Source organism: Triticum urartu, chromosome 3A, assembly GCF_056163025.1.
Source record: "Triticum urartu cultivar PI428250 chromosome 3A, HENAU_Tu73, whole genome shotgun sequence".
Taxonomy (NCBI): Eukaryota; Viridiplantae; Streptophyta; class Magnoliopsida; order Poales; family Poaceae; genus Triticum; species Triticum urartu.
The window spans coordinates 128707483-128724093 of NC_141875.1; positions in this window are offsets into that span (position 1 = coordinate 128707483).

A 16611-nucleotide genomic window follows, 5' to 3' on the forward strand; every position below is an offset into this window, starting at 1 on the left:
CGGTTCAGACCCTCTGCCAAGACAAAAAATCCGTCAAGCAATCCAGAAAGTAAGATTTTCTCACCCCTAGCTCACTTGGACCCAAACTTTCTTTTGAAGAAGCAGCAATACGAAGCTCGCCTTACAACCCGGCACAGCGGCCAAGTAGTCACTTCGGCCGATTTACCGAACACTTCGGTTCGGAAGCGTCAACCTGAGGTCTCACCCCCTTCCGATCCTTCTTATACCAAGGCAGGTTATTTCCAACAACCCCTTAATCCGTCCGATTCCAATTATCAGGGAACGCCTCATTCATCATCTGGCGAGTCAATGGCCACACAACTCCCTCCTCTTAAGACTGTTCCTGGGTAAATACTTAAACTTAATCTTTTGACGCTTCATATTTGCATGTTATACTAACCTTTGTATCTTTTCCTTTCAGGGCCAAGGCCAGACCCAGCAAGAAAGCCTGGGTAAATAAACCGTTTGATGACCATGTGGTTGTTGAACCGGGGAGAATTCCAGAACCAGAAGGAACGAATGCTGAGGCCATGTGTGATGATCCGCCGCCTCAAGATCATGACTTTATTGTTGAACAAGTAGAAGTTGATGCAACCGGCCATGCTGATATACCGACAAGCCTGGTTCGCACTGATGATAAACCCTCAAGTCCAGCTAAGGCTGCTGATGAATCATCAACTCCAGTAAAGGCTGCTGGTGATAAGGAAGATGATGTTATCATTACTGGCGTTGGCACACCACCCCTGGCAATCCTGTTGTGTTATCAAAGCATAGTGCCAAGGAGGAACTCTCTGCTATGGGCAAAGGCAAGTGGAGCACAAATTTGTCCAGCTACGCCCACCTCAATGCCCAAGAACTTCATTCTGGTTTCTTAAACCGTCTGTACACAAACCGTGACTACGAAGCCGGTTTAGTGAATCTGATGAAGGAGCGTTATGAGGTAACTACATAACCTTTTTCTCTCTTACATACAATTTCAAGTACCAACTCCAGTAGCCCCCAAGGGCCGATTTATGGTGCCAATCTAAACCGGGACTTGAAGCAATGTTATTTTGAGCAAACATACATTAGCCCCCAAGTGTCAAGAGTAATACTTGTATTGTGCTTGGGGCTTGTAAAAAATTTCTGATAATCAATCAAATAGGCATTAGCCCCTAAGTGCCAAGTGTATAACTTGTTATGTGCTTGGTACTTCAAATATTCACTGCCACCTTATAATATGTCCTTCTCTTATAGGCTGAGCTGAGCCAAAAGGAAGCCCAAACCGCTGATCTCCAAGAAAACATCAAGTCTCAGCAAGTGGAATATTCCAAAGCCAAAGAGGAATTGACCAGTGCCTTAGCAGCCATGGAGAAGCTAAAAGAAGCTTTTAATAAGGAACGGGCGGATTGTGGCACAGAGAAAACCGGTTTGCAAAAGAGAGCTAAAGACGCAGAATCAACCCTTAAACTGGTGGTCGAAGAACTGACCGGCTTAAAGCAGCAAATAAATGCCATGACTTATGTTGTGTTTGGTAAGTATCCTCATCTGAAGATTTTCAATATACATTATCTCATCAGTTGCCGGTTTACTGATGCTTGCAATGACACAGGAACTCGCATTACCCATCTGGGCTCTAACATGCGGATGAAGCTAAAGGCTGCCTATACACTGATAGAGCAGTTATGTTCCAGAGCCCAACGGGCCATTTGCATCGCTGCGCATAATAAACCGCCTACAACCTTAATAAAGGAAACCATTGAGAAGTTGTCTATGCTGCCCGCCCGGTTGGACGAACTAAAAAGATTAGCTGTCAGGTCAGGTGCGCTGACCGTGCTAATCCAGGGGAAGGCATGGATACCAGATCTTCAATCGTCAGATATAGGCAGCGGCTACCCTGGCGTAAAGGAGGACGGCTCAGAATTTAACAACGATGATCTTCGAAGGTTGACAAGGGAAATGCACCCCATAGCGAGCAAATTGGCTGACGAAACGGATCTCTCTCACTATCAGCCGGTTTATGATTCTGATCAGAAAAGATATCCTGCGCTAACACATGATGTAGAGGATCTCACTCCGCCAATTCGTAAGCACACCTATGCCCCTGATGTTGACCCCTCCAACCTTATAAGTGATGAAGCTGTGTTCCAAGCTTTAACTGGAATCAATTGGGCAACCATTGATTTCCAGCCACTAGGTAGAGAGGAGGAGGAGGATGCACCAGCGCAATACGACCCACAGCCCTCAAGCCAGCCTGGTGACGAGTCATCATCCGGAGGCCGTTTTATCCTTCTGCATACTGCCACCCTTGTTGAAAACAATTATAACTGATCGTGTACTTACAACTTATTGTTGAAAGCCAACCCAGGTCAGTAAACGCCGGTTTGTCATAAAATTATATAAATCTCACCAAAGGAGAAACAACATGGCAAAAAAAATAAAAAGAATATGCAAGGCTTTTCATGGGCTGCCAGGCCATTGAGTTAAACCATTTTTCGAAGCCTTTTAAGATGGACCTCAATCATTAACCAATCGTCGTTTTAACTTAGACAAGTTCAGGGTCTATGAGATTAACTTGTCAAACGTTCGGTGGGTCATACCAGGTTTACCTGGACGGAGTGGCTTACTTAAAAAAGGCAGGATAACCCGGGGGTTTAGGTGAATACACCTGGCTTCCAAGCCTGGCTTGATAGCCTATTGCAAGGGTGCAGGCTCTTTGTTCTTTGAGAAGCAAAGATCCCCCAAGCAACATTTGAGCTGTGCTCGTTGGGTTCCAATGTTTGAGTTGTGCTGTTGCAACACTCTCTTTGGCCCCACATGATTTCCTTTTGGCCTTAAGCCGATCAACTGGTGTAGCTATGGTTCAAATACGACCAAGCCCCCTAGCGATTTCCTTTTGTCTTTAAGCTGATCAAGAGGCGTAGCTATGGTTCGAATACGACCAAGCCCCCTAGTGATTTCCTTTGATATGTGCGGCTTTATAAGCCGGATCAATAGAGCTCCGCTTTATAAACAGAAGCCCCCATGTCAGCACACATGATGTAATAAAAACAACAGAGAACCCGCTTTAGCTGAGGCTCCGGTTTATTATATTGATCATAATATATACATTGTCATAATTATGTACACAAGAAGAGCCTGTGGCTCAAGTATAGTAAGGCCAAAGACGAGCTATATTCCACGGCCGTTGGTTCTCCTCCTCCCATTTACGTGAGTCTTTGTGCTCTCGAACATCGATGAGGTAGTATGATTCGTTGTGCAGATTCTTGTTGACCACAAAAGGTCCTTCCCAAGGTGGGGATAATTTGTGCATATCAGTCTGATCCTGGATGAGCCGGAGCACAAGATCTCCTTCTTGAAAAGTTCTGGTTTTAACCCTGCGGCTGTGATAACGGCACAGATCTTGTTGATAAATCGCCGAACGTGCTGCTGTGAGATCACGCTCCTCATCTAACAGGTCCAGTGAATCCTGACGTGCTTTCTCATTATCAGCTTCAACATAAGCCGTCACATGGGGTGAGTCATGACGGATGTCACTAGGGAGAACCGCCTCTGCTCCGTATACCATGAAGAAAGGTGTGTAACCCGTAGATCTGTTCGGTGTGGTGTTGATACTCCATAACACGGAAGGTAACTCCTCCACCCAACAACCCGGCGTCCGCTTTAAACGAACCATAAGCCGGGGTTTGATGCCTCTCAATATCTCTTGATTGGCTCTCTCTGCTTGACCATTAGATTGGTGGTAAGCCACTGATGACACGTCAAGCCGGATGTGCTCACGTTGACAAAATTCTTCCATCGCACCCTTCGATAGATTAGTACCATTATCACTTATGATGTTGTGTGGAAAACCGAAGTGGAAGATCACCTTTTTGATGAATTGAACCGTCGTGGCCGCATCACACTTACTGACTGGCTCTGCCTCTACCCACTTGGTGAACTTATCAACCGCCACCAGTAGGTGGGTCTTCTTGTCCTTGGATCTCTTAAAGGGCCCAACCATACCCAGCCCCCAAGTTGCAAACAGCCAAGTAATTGGAATCATCCTTAATTCTTGAGCCGGAACATGAGCGCGGCGTGCAAACTTCTGACAACCGTCACACCTCTTTACCAAATCCACAGCATCAGCATGATTCATCAACCAATAGAAGCCGTGACGAAAGGCCTTAGCCACCAAGGATTTTGAACCAGTGTGGTTGAGGGAGTCCTGGATTAGGGGGTCCTCGGATAGCCGGACTATATACTTTGGCCGGACTTTTGGACTATGATGATACAAGATTGAAGACTTCGTCACGTGTCCGGGTGGGACTCTCCTTTGCGTGGAAGGAAAGCTTGGCAATTCGGATATGTAGATCTCCTCCCTTGTAACCGACTCTGTGTAACCCTAGACCCCTTCGGTGTCTATATAAACCGGAGGGTTTAGCCCATAGGACAACAACAATCATAATCATAGGCTAGCTTCTAGGGTTTAGCCTCTACGATCTCGTGGTAGATCAACTCTTGTAATACTCATATCATCAAGATCAATCAAGCAGGATGTAGGGTATTACCTCCATCGAGAGGGCCCAAACCTGGGTAAACATTGTGTCTCCCGCGTCCTGTTTCCATCAGCCTTAGACGCACAGTTCGGGACCCCCTACCCGAGATCCGCCGGTTTTGACACCGACATTGGTCCTTTCATTGAGAGTTCCACTGTGCCGTCACGATAAGGCTTGATGGCTCGTCTTGTTTCAAGGACAACATTACCTCTGGGGGAGCCCTGGCTGTAGGTCAAACTCTCCGACTAGGTGGCTTCATCATGACCACCCGTTCAGACGTCGCGCCGACGATGACTTCTCGGGTCATCGAAAACAGCCTCCACGTCGGCTCGGGATTCACCAAGAAGATGGATCCAATGGATCTCTCTTCCTTGAACGAGCTCTTGGATTGCATCGCCGCCTTGGGAGTCGCTACGGACTATGATCGGATCGGGCTTAAACCCGACCAAAGGGAGATTAACTCTCCGCCGGTCACCCATCAAATAGCAGTGGTGGAGGATCAATGCAGCGATTCTTCCTCTATTTTGAGGACAAACTATGTCCGGATTCCCGAGCTCTCCGAGCCGGATACCCGTCTACGGGATGACATGGCCCAAGCTTCGAACCTATAATCGAACAGCTGGCCAGAACTATTGGGCAACGTCCCGGAGCCCGAACTGCCAAGCTCGGAAACTCCTCTGCCCCTGGGTCTCAGATTGGGTCAGGGTTTAGACCTAAATCTACCCACCCACCCTCACATAAGTGATCTTTCCCACATTAGAAAAGAGCCCCGAGAGACAGTACATCACTATTGGGCCAGATTCCTCCTTGTAATGAGGAAGCTCAAGGACTGTCGCGAGGAAGACGCAATTTCATTCTTTTGCAAAAATTGCATGGACAAGGGAATCCTCAACGCTATAAGTCGCCGTGACATAGCACACTTCGCTGACTTGGCGGCCATAGTATAGAAGTACTGTACGATGGAAAGCACCTGGAAAACCCAAACAAAATTCTGGGATCCTCTGGCTCTCACTAAACCCTCCGTCTGAACTAAAAGGGTGTACTCTCCTAAGTCACCCGATCTAATTACAAAGAAACCAAAGCCCACTACAGGGCGTGGAACCGTATTGGAGGGATGGCTCAATGGGCCATGCAAAATTCATAGTACACTGGATACCATGCCAACACATAGCCTTAGATCATGTTGGATACTCTGGCAGGTGGCCAACAATGGCGAGGATCTCCTAATCAACAATACCATAGAGCACCATCCCGTGGAAAATAACAATACAGTACTGACAGTCTTCCAGACATTCGCCTCAAATAATAGGCGCAAGTGAGCACTTCGCAGCCTTGCCAAAGTCTGCCATGTTGCAACAATAAATCCATGGAATGATACGGCTATAACCTTCAATGCCACTGACGAACCTTAATTCTGAATAGTCAGAGCACCAGCCGCTTTGGTCCTTAGTCCAATTGTGGATGGCTTTCGGCTTACTAAAGTGCTCATGGACGGCGGCAGCGGATTAAACCTCATCTACGAGGAGACTCTTAGAAAAATGGAAATAGACAAGAGCCGCATTGAGCAAAGCAGCACGACCTTCAGAGGAATCATCCCTAGTCTGGAGGTACGATGTGCGGGAAAAATCACACTAGATGTGGTATTCGGCATGCCGGAGAATTATAGGTCCGAAGAAATCACATTCCAAGTGGCCCCATATAGTAGAGGATACCATGCCCTTTTAGGGAGGGAGGCATTCCAGATCTTCCAAGCTATACCCCTTTACGGGTACATGAAGCTCAAGATGCCCGAGCCCAATGGAATCATCACTCTAGCTAGTGATCCGAACATAGCACTCCGTGCCGAAATTAAAACCGCCACACTGGCCCTCGAGGCGTTTTCCGAAGCCCTCGCGGCCGAAGAACTAATTGCGCTGCGCTCCAAAGTGGACAGGGATGACATGATACTCGACAAAAGACCCAAGTCTACCTCTTTTAATCCAGCAGACGAAATAGTCAAATTCCAGGTCCACCCAACGGACCCTACAAAAAAAGCATCCATCGGGGCACAGCTGAACCCCACAACAGACGCCGCACTGCGGGAGTTCTTGCGCGAGAATTGGGACATCTTCGCCTGGCATCCTTCAGACATGCCAGGAATCCGACCCAGGCTGGCCGAGCATAGCCTAAACATTCTAAAGGGATTCAAGCCGGTCAAGCAGACTCTTCGGCGTTTCTCAGAGCCTAAGCGACAAGCCATGGGAGAAGAGCCAGCCAAGTTACTCGAGGACGGATTCATTAGAGAAATAAAACATCCAGACTAGCTAGCAAACATGGTGATGGTACCAAAGAAGGAAAAATCCTGGCGCCTATGAGTCATTTCAAGGACCTCAACAAGGCTTGACCCAAGGATCCCTTACCCCTCCCCCGCATCGATCAAATTATCGATGCTACCGGAGGACACGACTCATTGTGTTTCCTCGACACATACTCCGGATACCATCGAATCAAGATGGCGGAGTCCAATCAAGCCACAACGACATTCATCACTCCATACGACCCCTTCTGTTTAACACCATGCCTTTCGGGCTCAAAAACGCCGGTGCAACCTATCAACGCATGATTCAGACATGCCTAGAAACACAAATCGGCAAAATAGTGGAGGCATATGTAGATGATGTGGTCATTAAAACCAGACACATCGAATCTTTAATAGATGACCCGAGGCTTAAGTTTGACAATCTCCGAACATATGACATCAAGCTCAATCCAGAAAAATGTGTTTTCAGCATGCCCGCCGGAAAGCTCTTGGGCTTCCTCGTTTCCAATAGAGGAATTGAAGAAAATCCGGCTAAAATCCGTGCTCTTTCAAAGTTGGCTATCCCAACAGACCTCAAGCAAATCGAGAAATTAACCAGATGCATGGCAGCCTTAAGCCGCTTTATCTCCCAATTGGGAGAAAAGGCATTACCTCTTTATCGTCTTCTTCGACGCACCGAACACTTAGAGTGGACGGATGCGGCCATGGCCGGATTGGAAGAAATAAAAGCCCTCTTGGCCAGCAACCCAATCTTGGCCGCGCCAAATATCGGCGAACCAATGTGGTTATATATAGCGGCAACACACCAAGTTGTAAGAGCAGTGCTCATCGTCGAATGAGAGACGGACGGACATAAGTTCCCGCTTCAAAAGCCGGTATACTACGTATCCACTGTCCCCACTCCATGCAAATCACGGTACCCACATTATCAAAAGATAGCATACACGGTCTTCACGGCGTCCTGGAAACTATGACACTACTTTCAAGAATGTTCAATTACGGTGGCCTCTGAAGTACCACTGAACAATGTAATAAATAACCACGATGCCACGGGCCGGATTGCTAAATGGGCTATTGAGCTCCTCCCATTCGACATAACATACAAACCATGGCGAGCCATTAAGTCGCAAGTACTGGCTCATTTCGTCGTCGAATGGACAGAAGCCGAACTCCCTAAAGAGTACGGTGCGTATTCTGATTGGATCATGCACTTCGACGGCTCTAAGATGTTGGCTGGTCTGGGGGCAGGCGTCGTCCTGACATCCCCCACCGGAGATACAGTCCAATACGTACTCCAAATACTATACACAGACTCCAACAATGCAGCAGAATATGAGGCCATGTTACATGGTCTCCGGATGGCAGTCTCCATGGGCATTCAACGCCTAGAGGTGCGTGGGGATTCAAACCTCGCAATATCTCAAATAAATGGAGACTTTGACGCCAAGGACCCAAAATTGGTGGCTTACCGCAATGCCTTCCTCAAAATGTCAGCTCGGTTCGAGGGGCTCGAATTCCACCATGTGGTCCAAGAAAACAATCAAGCGGCGGATGTCCTCGCCCGCATCCGCGGTAAGCGCGACCCTATCCCACCTAATATCTTCTTGGAAAGGCTGTTTAAGCCATCCGTGGTGTGGGAAGGGGAGACCGGCAAAAACAGTCTGGATCCGGCCACAACACCAGACCCCGAACAATCTGACGTAATCGGAGGCTCCGCCACCGAAATAACACCTTCGGCCCACGTGATTATGGCGGTCATCGCCCCGTGGACAGAACCCTTCTTGGCTTTCCTAAATAGGCAAGAACTCCCTGAGGACCCAAACAAGGCACGTTGCATTGTGCGGCGTTCTAAAGCCTACAAGGTCCACGAGGGAGAGCTTTATAAGAAAAGCGCTACCGGAGTACTTCAAAGGTGCATCTCCGAAGAGAAAGGACGACAACTTTTGGCAGAAATTCATGCTGGACTCGGCGGCCATCACGCCGCAGCTCGGGCCCTTGTAAGCATGGCCTTCCGTATTGGTTTCTACTAGCCGACAGCCCGAGCAGACGCATAGGACCTCGTCCAACATTGCGTCGGTTGCCAGCTTTTTGCAAACCAAAGCCATATGCCACCTACCGCTCTCCAAACAATCCCCATTACTTGGCCCTTTGCGGTCTGGGGGCTTGATATGGTCGGACCCCTTAAAGGAGGAAGCCATAAGAAAAAGTACCTATTGGTCATGGTGGATAAATTCACCAAATGGATAGAAGCCAAACCAGTTAAAACGGCCGAATCCGGACCAGTGATAGACTTCATATCCGGGGTTGTACATCATTATGGTGTCCACCACAGCATCATCACCGATAACGGCTCGAACTTCACAGCTGACGATGTAAAAACTTGGTGCGGCAACATGGGCACTAAGCTCGATTATGCCTCCGTCTATCAACCCCAAACAAATGGTCAAGTCGAACAAGCAAATGGTCTTATTATGAGCAGCATTAAACCTAGATTAGTGCGATCCTTGAAGGAATCAGATACGCACTGGGTTGAGGAGCTCGACTCCGTACTATGGGGGCTACGGACCACGCCGAATCACACTACCGGATACACACCGTTTTTTATGGTGTACGGCGCAGAGGTGGTACTGCCCTGCGACATCATTCATGACTCACCTCGAGTGCGCATGTATGAAGAGAAAGAAGCCGAGCTTGATCGGCAGGACAGTTTAGGCGCCCTGGAGGAGGAGCGTGACATTGCAAAAGCCCGCTCTGCATTCTATTAGCAACAGGCTCGATGGTATCAAAGCAGAGAAGTACAGGCCAAAAGTTATAATGTTGGCGAACTCGTTCTACGCCTACCAGAGAAGAAAAAGGACAAGCTCAAGCCCAAATGGGAAGGTCCCTTCATCATCGACAAAGTTCTCACCGGTGGAGCATACCGTCTGCGTGATGCATCGGACAATCGACTCGAGCCAAACCCATGGAACACGGCCAGACTCCGAAGGTTCTACGCCTAGTGCCGGACTCTATGTTCGTCTCCTTACCTCTGCCTTTTTTTATATATATCCACTATCTGTCTTTCTTTCTTTCTTCCCTTTTTCTTCACGGCCTTAAAAGGTTAAAATGTGTCCTGACTACACAATCGTGATGCGCCATGCGTGCTCATTACACCTGGGGGCTGCTCATACAGAATCTTAATATTATTATGTTCCGGGCTCTATGCCCCCTCCACATGTGTTACTTTTCCACATGTACCTTTTCTTCGCCATTATATGCATCGATATGACTTAAGTTTTGGCCAAGCTGGGTTGCCTGGCTCTTGTGTTTATGCCCTACGTTCCTGTTAATTCGGCTAGGGCATAAGGGGAGCACCTCTGCGATTGTTACTGCCGGGTCATCTGGATGTGTACCTCAGACTGGGTGAAGCCAAAAGCTAGCGTTCTTAAGGGAATATTCGGTCGGTGAACAAAAGATGACTTTTACTTATTGCAATACATGCCCCCAGATGTTTATATCTTGCGTCTCTTTTCGCAGTCTGGATATGCACATTAGGGCATGCGTACCCAGGGAAAGGAACCCTTAATGGTACTATTCTCCCTGGAAGATGTTTCTTACTACCCATGTAATATAACATAGCTAGTTGGGTACTTGTGTGTTCAAGCACTTATGACCCCTACGCCTGGTTTCCACGCGTACCCCGGTTTTTACAGAACTGGGCGGGTATTTGGATACACTCCGAACTGTCGGGTCGAGAGGTCGAAGCGAAAAGGTCTGCCATGAAATATGATTTACAATCCAGCTAGGGACAAAATATGTCACTTGAAGTACACAGTCACATAGACTGACTAAATTCTTCTTCTATACCATCCAACAGGCTGTCTAGCCTACAATCATGTTGGGAATACATTGTGGCTAATTTTACCTGGTCATATACCAGACTAACGGGGATCTCTTTCCCATTAGACCCTACAGGTCCGACCTCGGCCATGTGGTTCGGTTCAGCCTTGGTATATCGCGTCTTCACCATGGCCCAGGCTTCCCATGCACCTTGTCGGGAGGCATATATCTTCGATAATCGGAAGTGCCGCCGCGCTCCCTTGAGCATCTCTGCGACCTCCCCCATGCCTCCAGGCAGGGAGGCGGATGGCCACAAGGCCTGGAAAATGCCCTGCATCACCTGCCGAACTTGTTCGTGCAGTTGTGAGAGCTCTGGTAGAAGATCGCCCGCAGATCCGGGCATCTCCTCTTCGGGACGTCCCGTTAGCATACCTACAAATATAACTCTGTTAGCCGGTTTCTTCGTCGAACTCTATAGAAGTTCGTTCAAGCACTTACTAAAAATGCCGCGTCAAAGCCTCTTATTCTGCTTTACGGAGTTAGCTAGCTGCACCCGAACATATTTCAGTTCAATGCCCAGCCGGGTATTGGCATCTTGGAGATCATTTTTCTCCTCCCTAACCCGCGTAAGCACGCGCTCGCCAGCCTCTAGCTGTCGTTGAGCATGTTGCTCATCCCCTCGCACGATCTTCGGATTCACTCCGGTATCATCTGCAAAATCAATTATTAGATTTGCCTGCATGCCGAATACTAACTGGTACATGACATTTCATTCTTTTCGATCAGGACAAGTATTACCAGATGGAGCCTTCTTGGACTCCTCCATTCCGGCAACTGCGGCCCGTAGCTGGGCTTTGCACTCCTCTAGCTCTTGATACAACTGGGTATTCTTCTCCGTAAGAACCTACGCATATAATGATCATTAAATCAGTTGTGCCAACTGTTTCAAGTCTCAGGGGCTACTGTTATACATAATTATCATATTTTCTTACCCGTATATCCTTTACATACTGGTCCGTGGCTCTGGCAAGGCCATTTTGAGCAGCTCGGATGTACATGTCTCCTGAGTTGAATGCATCAAGTTATGTATATGGCCCGGCGACGCCTGTGATTCATGGCACTCTCCACTTCGGAATTTGTAGCGGACAACCTATCTGCATCTTCTATAGGAGGAACATTTGGTGTTGTCCCCACGTTAGCATCTGCCTCTAAGTCTGGCTGGTGGAGCTATGGCTGGCAGGCTCTCCGGACACAGTCCGGCGAGCGTTTTTTCTGCCAAGAACCATGGATGTTATTATATTTTAAAGACAACAACCACGGAGAGGGTTTTTTTTCATACCTCCATGACGGCGTCTCAATCCTGACCGCCTTCCTTTTAAGCCTACCCGACTTCGGTGCCCCTTGTTGATGAGTCACTGCGGGTTCAGCATGGCGCCCCGAGGGGCTTCCCTGTAAGACGCAATACGTGTGCGGTGGGTGAGGTGAAAAAAATGGATCCGTCTCGGAAGTTGGGACTCCAGTTTTACTTACATGCGATGCAGGGAGCAGGCCAGGATAATTGGCTATGATGGCCACCAAGGCACCATCGCAGCTTAATTGATAGAATGTCCTATCGACGAGCTCCACAAATATGTCCGGATCTTCTTCGAGTCCGGGGTCAAGGGCCTGGTCAGGGTCCTATGGCTGTGGAGACGGGCTGTGGACCTCCCTCATAGCTTTTCGTAGTTCCTTCTATGAAATAGCATGGTAAATATTTATGATGAAGAATGTGGGAAGGTCTGGAGTAAAAGATAGCAGCTCACCCAGTTTGGGGGGTTGTACGTGGGGAATCCATCCCGTGGCTTAATGCGGATGAACTCCTCTTCCTCTCCTTTGTACAACTCTGACAGTATTTTCGCTAGAGCAGCGGCGGAGTTCGGACCTTTATGACCGCAGCGGGTGACATCGTCTTCTCCATTGTAGTGCCACATGGGTTTCCCCCGATACTGAAGTGGCTGCACCCCCGCATTATACATATTGACATAACCTCGATTTATTGTCAGTCCTGATTTGGCCAGCGTTTTTATCCTGCCCATTAGGTAAAGGACCTCTCTGTTATCTTCCTCCTGGGGGCTCCGAGGGCGCCAGCTGCGGCGTTTCTTCAAAGGGGCATTATTAAACTCAGGAAGGCCCTTCCGAATAGGGTCTGGAAGGGGGACGTCCTCCATATAAAACCACTCCGAAGGCCAGTCTTCGAATGTTTTCTTTGGAGTACCGGACAGGTATCCGGTCCCGGCGATGCGCCACATTTCGGCTCCGCCCACTTGATATATTGACACCACCCATGTATGGGGTACGAGGCAGAATAGCCTCTTCCATAGCTCAAAATTAGCTTCGCAGCCCAGAAATAGCTCGCAAAAGGCGACGTAGCTGGCGATGTGTAATATGGAGGCGGGAGTAAAGTTATGCAGCTGGAGGCCATAAAACTCCAGGAGCCCGTGGAGGAACGGATGGATTGGAAATCTGAGTCCCCTCAATAAGTAAGGGACAAGCCATACCCGCTCCCCCATAGATGGGTTGGGAAAGCTCTCCGCTTGCTCCCCGCCATTATAAGTGGCTAGTCCGGCTCGGACGGGGACCATATACGCAGGAGGGAGAAACCCCTGGGTCTGCAACTCTACTAATTGGCTATGGGGGACGGAAGACTTCTCCCAATTGCCTAGCTTAGTGCTACGGGAGTGAGAGGAGGAGCTGCGATGGCCGGCCATGATGGGATGGACTTTTCCGGGCGTGCTTCGATGGATACTCGCTGTGGGAGGATGGTATGATCTAGATCTGTGGATCCCCGACTCTTTAAATAGACGATTTACTTACATGGTTAGGGTGGCAAATGTAAAAATGCCCCGACTTCTCGCATTCGCTCGAAACATGGAAGATAGCCATTATTAAAGCACAGAAGCCGAGGAGTGCAAGATTCATGGGAAGCTGGACGCTACTCGTTACGACAGGTACTCGGGATTTGGAGATGAACCCGCCTTGAAATGCCGAAGATAGTCTGTGCACCGGACTCATCGTCATTGAAGCCTAGTTCAGGGGCTACTGAGGGAGTCCTGGATTAGGGGGTCCTCGGATAGTCGGACTATATACTTTGGCCGGACTGTTGGACTATGAAGATACAAGATTGAAGACTTCGTCATGTGTCCGGGTGGGACTCTCCTTTGCGTGGAAGGAAAGCTTGGGAATTCGGATATGTAGATCTCCTCCCTTGTAACCGACTCTGTGTAACCCTAGACCCCTTCGGTGTCTATATAAACCGGAGGGTTTAGCCCGTAGGACAACAACAATCATAATCATAGGCTAGCTTCTAGGGTTTAGCCTCTACGATCTCGTGGTAGATCAACTCTTGTAATACTCATATCATCAAGATCAATCAAGTAGGAAGTAGGGTATTACCTCCATCGAGAGGGCCCGAACCTGGGTAAACATTGTGTCTCCCGCCTCCTGTTACCATCAGCCTTAGACGCACATTTTGGGACCCCCTACCCGAGATCCGCCGGTTTTGACACCGATAGTGGTGACCACAATCTCCTTCGTGGATTTCATGCAAAATCTCACAGCCTTCTTGAGGAGACACACAACGCTGAAACGCCCCAGTTACACTGCAATGATGTAACTCCCCATTGATAATGGTCATTGACTTGGAATGCCGGATTATGTGCCTGGCCAAATCTTCATCCTATGGTAACTCGCCCCGGTTCATGTATGCCAGGTACGGGACTGTACAATCCGGGATAACGTGAAGAGCTACCACCAACTGAGCCTCCGGGTCAGGAACAGCCAAATCCTCCTCTGTAGGTATCTTGATCGACGGATTATGCAGCACATCCAGAAAGACATTAGGTGGCACTAGTTTACGTTGAGAGCCTAAGCGACTTAAAGCGTCCACCGCTTCATTCTTTTTTTTGAATATTTACTGTAGAGCAAAGCTCCACAGCCCTTTATTATAAGAAGAAAGAAGTAGCAATTGTACAAGCTAGGGAAGATTACAAGGAATAAAAGGAAGAGAAGACAGAGCCTACCTACCTACCTCTAGTTAAATTAGATAGTTAATCCAAGTATACAACTTGACTCTAATATCTACTCTCATTCTAGGTCTATATGGTCAACCTAATAACCCTTGAAATGGCCAGCCACTCTGTCCACCTCTCGTCGATACGCCACCATGAGCGGGTCCTTGCAATCCCAAGTACCAGACACATGTTGAGCCACCAGGTCTGAGTCACCAAAGCACTTAACCCGACTTAAATTCATCTCTTTAGCCATCCGAAGACCATGGAGCAAGGCCTCATATTCAGCTGCATTGTTAGTGCAAGGGAACATTAAACGGACAAAATAACAAAACTTATCACCTCGTGGGGAAGTTAATATGACTCCAGCCCCCGAGCCTTCCAATTGCCTGGACCCATAAAAATGAATAGTCCAATAAGTGTTATCTAGCTTTTCCTCCGGTGCCTGCAACTCTGTCCAATCATTGATGAAGTCCACAAGTGCTTGGGATTTGATTGTTGTGCGAAGCGTATATTTTAACCCATGAGGTCCAAGCTCAATAGCCCATTTGGCAATCCGGCCAGCTGCTTCTCTGTTTTGGATGATATCCCCCAAGGGGGCAGAACTGACCACAGTGATAGGATGACCCTGAAAATAGTGCTTGAGCTTCCAGCTTGCCATGAAAACTCCATACACCAGCTTCTACCAATGTGGGTACCTCTGCTTAGACTCAATAAGACCTCCCTGATATAATAAACCGGCCGCTGAACCGGATACTCCTTTCCAACCTCCTTGCGCTCCACAACAATAGCCACACTAACAGCCTGGGCATTAGCACCCACATATAACAACAAGGGCTCCTTAGCAACAGGAGCAACAAGGACAGGCGGCTCAGCTAGCTGCCACTTTAGACTCTCAAACGCTTCATTGGCAGCCTCACTCCAAACAAAGTCATCTATTTTTTTCAGCATCTGATACAAAGGGATAGCCTTCTCCCCTAACCGACTGATAAACTGGCTCAATGCGGCAATACGACCCGCCAAACGCTGAACATCGTTAATACACGCTGGTTTAGCCAGCGATGTAATAGCTTTGATCTTCTCCGGATTAGCTTCAATGCCCCTGTTAGATACCAGAAAACCCAAGAGCTTGCCTGCCGGTACACCAAAGACACATTTGGCCGGATTAGGCATCATCTTATAAACCCGGAGGTTATCAAAAGTCTCCTTCAAGTCATTTATCAATGTTTCCTCCTTTCTGGACTTCACCATAATATCATCCACATAAGCATGAACATTGCACACAATCTGTTTATGAAGACAATTCTGGACACAGCGCTAATAAGTCGCCTGGGCACTCTTGAGCCCAAAAGGCATAGATACATAACAGAAGGCTCCAAAGGGAGTTATGAAAGCTGTCTGCTCCTGGTCCTTAACTGCCATTTTGATCTGATGATAACCAGAATAAGCGTCCATAAAACAAAAACAGTCACAACCCGCCATAGAATCAATGATTTGATCAATATGAGGGAGACCAAAAGGATCATCTGGACAGGGTTTGTTCAAATCTATGTAGTCGACACACATACACCAACTAGCATTTTTCTTAAGTACCATCACCAGATTAGCTAGCCACTAAGGGTGAAAGACCTCCACAATAGACCCTGCTGCCAAGAGCTGGGCTACCTCCTCTACAATAGCCTTGCGCCTTTCTTCACTGAAGCGGCAGATAAACTACCTAACTGGTTTAAACTTAGGATCTATATTAAGAGTGTGCTCAGCGAGTTCCCTCGGTACACCTGGCATGTCAGAAGGTTTCCATGCAAAGATGTCCGGGTTCTCACGGATGAACTTGATGAGCACACTTTCCTATTTAGGATCCAGATTAGCGCTGATGTTGAACTTCCTGGATGAATCGCCGGGAACAAAGTCAACTAGCTAAGTCACCTCA